The following is a 5,273-nucleotide window of genomic DNA, read 5'->3' as shown; positions in this document are numbered from 1 at the left end:
TAGGGTTGGGTCTCTCTGGATCGATGCAGCAACTCGCCAAGGCTTCTTCGACAGCACCTCCCAAACCCGCGACCTCTACCACCTAGAAGGACAAGAGCAGCAGGCACATGGGAACAACACCACCTGCACGATCCCCTCCAAGTCACACACCATCCCGACTTGGAAATATATCGCCGTTCCTTCATTGTCGCAGGGTCAAAATCCTGGAACTCCCTTCCTAACAGCACGGTGGGAGAACCGTCACCACACGGACTGCAGCGGTTCAAGAAGGCGGCTCACCACCACCTTCTCGAGGGCAATTAGGGATGGGCAATAAATGCTGGCCTCGCCAGCGACGCCCACATCCCGTGAACGAATAAAAAAAAAGTTAGGCTATCTTTACCTGTATCAGATACTCCCAGCTCATGTGCAGAGTAAAGCTCCTACTCTGTCCCAGCAATGTGCCTTAGCCCCATCTACCTGAACAGTTCTAGTTACTGTGCCACTGTGACATTTCTCCATTCTCACAATAAAATGAAAGAGAGAATATGTTTTTATATAGTGCCTTTCATTACCTCAGGAGTATAACAACAACATTGATATAGTGCCTTTAAATCTAGGTCTGGCCGGACCAGGAGCCAATGTAGGTCAGCGAGCACAAGAATGATGGGTGAGAGGGACTTGGTGCGAGTTAGAATACGGGCGGCAGAGTTTTGGGTGAGCTGAAGTTTACAGAGGGTGCAAGGTGAGAGGCCGGCCAGGAGAGCATTGGAATAGATTTGGCGAGTCTGGAGGCAACAAAGGCATGGGTGAGGGTTTCAGCAGCAGATGGGCTGAGGCAGGGGCGGAGACGGGAGATGTTACAGAGGTGGAAGTAGGCGGCCTCAGTGATGGAAAGGATATGGGGTCGGAAGCTTAGCTCAGAGTCGAATAGAAACATGGAAACGTAGAAACGTTTACGGCACAGAAGGAGGCCATTCGGCCCACCGTGTTTGTGCCAGTCGAGAAAGAGCTACCCTGCCTAATCCCACTTTCCAGCACTTGGTCCGTAGCCTTGTAGGTTATCATAGACTTATTGAAAGGTTACAGCATGGAAGGAGGCCATTTGGCCCATCGAGTCCATGCCGACTCTATGCAAGAGCAATCTGGCTAGTCCCACTTCCCAGCCCTATCCCCATAGCCCTGCAAATTTTTTCCTCTCAAGTACTTATCCAGTTCCCTTTTGAAAGCCACGGCACTTCAAGTGCTGATCCAGGTACTTTTTAAATGAGTTGAGGGTTTCTGCCTCTACCACCCTCTCAGGCAGAGAGTTCCAGACCCCCACCACCCTCTGGGTGAAAAAATGTTTCCTCAGCTCCCCTCTGATCCTTCTACCAATCACTTTAAATCTATGTCCCTTGGTTATTGACCTCTCCGCTAAGGGAAATAGATCCTCCCTGTCCACTCTATCTGGGTCCCTCATAATTTTATATACCTCAATTAAATCACCCCTCAGTCTCCTTTGTTGCAAAGAGAACAACCCCAGCCTATCCAATCTTTTCTCATAGCTAAAATTCTCCAGTCCTGGCAACATCCTCGCAAATCTCCTCTGTACCCTCTCCAGTACAATCACATCTTTCCTATAATGTGGTGACCAGAACTGTACACAGTGCTCAAGCTGTGGCCTGACCAGTATTTTATACAGTTCCAGCATAACCTCCCTGCTCTTATTGTCTATGCCTCGGCTAATAATGGAAAGTATCCCGTATGCCTTCTTAACCACCTTATCTACCTGTCCTGCTACCTTCAGGGATCTGTGGACAAGTCCCTCACTTCCTCTACACCTCTCAGTCTCCTCCCATTTTTGTGTATTCCCTTGCTTTGTTTGACCTTCCCAAATAGGACGCCAAAGTTGCGAACAGATTGAGTCGGTGGCTAGGGACAAAGCACTTTACAGCCAATGAAGTACTTTTGAAGTGTAGTCACTGTTGTAATGTAGGAAATGCGGCAGTCAATTTGTGCACAGCAAGATCCCACAAACAGCACTGTGATAATGATCAGATAATCTGATTTAGTGATGTTGGTTGAAGGATAAATATTGGCCCAGGACACCGGGGAGAACAGTGACATCCCATGCTCTATGAGTGACTGTGTCAATTTAGTGCCAACTCAAGGGCAGTTTTGACTTTTACTACCAGTAGAGAGGAGACGTTTGTTCAATCAATCCAGACTGAATTCAACACAGGGCCCCAGAGGCCAAAGACCGTGTCTAATCCACTGCACCGCTCAATTCCACCCCACTCCCAGAAACTGGGAGGACAGCTGGCAGCTCTATTATACATCCACCAGAGGCTTGAGCACAAAACCTAAGCAGACATTTCAGTGCGGTACTGAGGGAGTGCTGCACTGTCAGAGGTGTCATCCTTTGGATGAGACGTTAAACCGAGACCCCGTCTGCCCTCTCAGGTGGACGTAAAAGGTCCCACGGCACTATTTCGAAGAAAAGCAGGGAAGTCAATAGTGACTACACTTCAAAAGTGCTTCATTGGTTGTAAAGTGCTTTGGAACATCTCTTTCTCTCTCTCTCTCTTTCTTTCTTTCTTTCTCCCAAACTCCCATCCCTTGGCCGGGCCTCAGCGTATCACCACAGAGTCTACAACAAACAACCCCCTGTCTCGTTCTCCGGCATTGAAGCCCCTGCCATCATCTGCAGAGCAACACGATACGAGGTGGATTTGCATTCTTAATCTAGGCAGTGTGAAACATCTGGTAAATAGCACATTGACAGTTTACGCTGCATCAATGGTCCATATGGGGTGTGAAGGAATGGGCTCCCTTCCGCTTTGAAGAAAAAGAAAATGTTTCAGTTGCTTAGAGTCCCTACCCGAGGAAAAGAGCTTCTCTTGTGTGTAGAATTCCTGCCTGACAACGTGTCAAGGCACACACACATCTGGCTCGAAGATGGTGTGAGCGGCAAGGTGAAAACGGCCAGAGGGTGAGAGAGACTAATTAGAGGTGCTCCACAATTACCATCCTCCCTCACCCTCCTGCCCTCCCATTCTTTATTTAGACCTGCTGTACCCTCACTCTCTGTCCTCCATTATACAGCAGGTCTAAATAAAGAATGGGAGGGGCACAATTTCCCACCGGAAATGTGTGACTTTCCGACATTAAACTAGTGCGGGAAAATCTACCGTGCACCCCCAAATTCCCAATACGTACTTCTGATTGGCGAAGGTCCCTCTGAAAATAACGCCTTTCAGTTCGTTCTCTCCCATCTCTCTTAATAACCACGAGTCCCCACTCTCAATGGAGGTCCATCCAGCTCCCTTTCTAAAGCTGTAGGTTGATCCTTGCCTGGACATTACAGAGAAGAACTGAAGAGTCAAAGAAGAGTCTGGGAGACGACCAAAGGTGCCCACATGCTGCATTGAAAATGAGCAGGGAGCATATTATAATTATGGTAATGAGCTAACCTCAACAAATCCGATGTGGTCACCTCCCAAATCCTTCCAGTGCATGCTGCGATCCCTGGGCTGTTTTCCCGCAATCGGGGAATAACCCCTTAAAAGTTCAGCTGTCAAAGGGCATGTGATGCAAGGTTCAGCTGTGGCTCATTTGGTTGCTCTCTTATCTCTGAGTCAAAAGGTTCTTGGTTCAAGACCCACTCCAGAGACTTAAGTGCATCATCTAGGCTGACCTTTCAGTGCAGCACTGAGTAAGGTGCCCTCTTTTGGATGAGATGCTAAATGGAGACCCGGTCTAGTGATTCAGGTGTATTTTAACAATCCATGGATCTATTTGAAGAAGAACATGGAGTTCTCCTGGTCTAACGGCCAACTTTCTTCCCTAAACCAATGACACCAAAACCATATTACTTGGCCATTCATTTCATGGCTACTTGTGGATCTTGCTGTGCGCAAAATGGCCACCTGCTCTGCTTATGTAATTTATTGTATATGAATGCTGGGAGACATAATCAGACATATAAACCTAAAAGTATTTCTTTTAAGTATGATTAGAGCATATATGGCAGATGTTATATTGTACCTAATTCCTTAACTTACATTTTTAAGAAATTAATTCTCGGGATGTGGGCGATGCTGGCAAGGCCGGCATTTATTGCCATTCCTAATTGCCCTTGAGAAGGTGGTGGTGAGCTGCCTTCTTCTTGAACCGCTGCAGTCCGTGTGGTGAAGGTACTCCTGCAGTGCTGTTAGGTAGGGAGTTCCAGGATTTTGACCCAGCGACGATGAAGGAACAGTGATATATCTCCAAATCGGGATGGTGTGTGACTTGGAGGGGAACGTGCAGGTGGTGTTGTTCCCATGCGCCTGCTGCCCTCCTCCTTCTAGATGGTGGAGGTCATGGGTTTGGGAGGTGCTGTCGAAGAAGCCTTGGCGAGTTGCTGCAGTGCATCCTGTGGATGGTACACACTGCAGCCACAGTGCGCCGGTGGTGAAGGGAATGAATGTTTAGGGTGGTGGATGGGGTGTCAATCAAGCGGGCTGCTGGATGGTGTCTAGTTTCTCGAGTGCTGTTGCAGTAGCACCCATCCAGGCAAGGTGATGGTGGTGGGCCACGCCTTCTCGAACCACTGGCGGTGGAGAGTATTCCATCACACTCCTGACTTGTGCCCTTGTAGATGGTGGAAAGGCTTTGTGGAGTCAGGAGGTGAGACACTCGCCGCAGAATACCCAGCCTCTGACCTGTTCTAGTAGCTACGGCATTTATGTGGCTGGTCCAGTTGAGTTTCTGGTCAATGGTGACCCCCAGGATGTTGACGGTTATTATCATATCATGTATTGCACCTGCCTGGAGCCGAGTTTCGGCCCCTCACGGTCGCGTATGAAGAGCAGGCATTGGGTTGAACTCTTCATGGTAGCGGACAGAGCCTTTGGAAACAGGGCCCAACCCGGGGTGATTCGACGGCTTCAGGAGGAGATCAGATGAGATTGTAGAAAGGAAGACCGGCATTTTTTTTTTATGTCGGATTTTCCAGCAGACAAAAGACTGAGCTCAGAGTGACAACTCGGACAGAAGAATGTTTTTAAATAATCAGCGCAATCATTTCCTTTTAAAAGAAATCCGATTAACCAGCATTTCCACCCCGCACTCTCACAAAGCGATTAATTTGGGCGTTTTTAAAATGTAAAACAATTTTGACAAAGAGTCTTCTGGTTAGAAAATAAGTGCAATTTAGACGGAAATAGACACGGTAAAACCGTCTTGGGACTTCAGACTATTGCTCCCTTCCCATAGCTGTCAATCGTCGTGGAAACAGGGCTCCTCACAGGTAATTTACATTTAATCTG

Source organism: Heptranchias perlo, chromosome 1 (assembly GCF_035084215.1).
Source record: "Heptranchias perlo isolate sHepPer1 chromosome 1, sHepPer1.hap1, whole genome shotgun sequence".
Lineage (NCBI taxonomy): Eukaryota > Metazoa > Chordata > Chondrichthyes > Hexanchiformes > Hexanchidae > Heptranchias > Heptranchias perlo.
Note: the sequence above shows the minus strand (reverse complement) of the source record.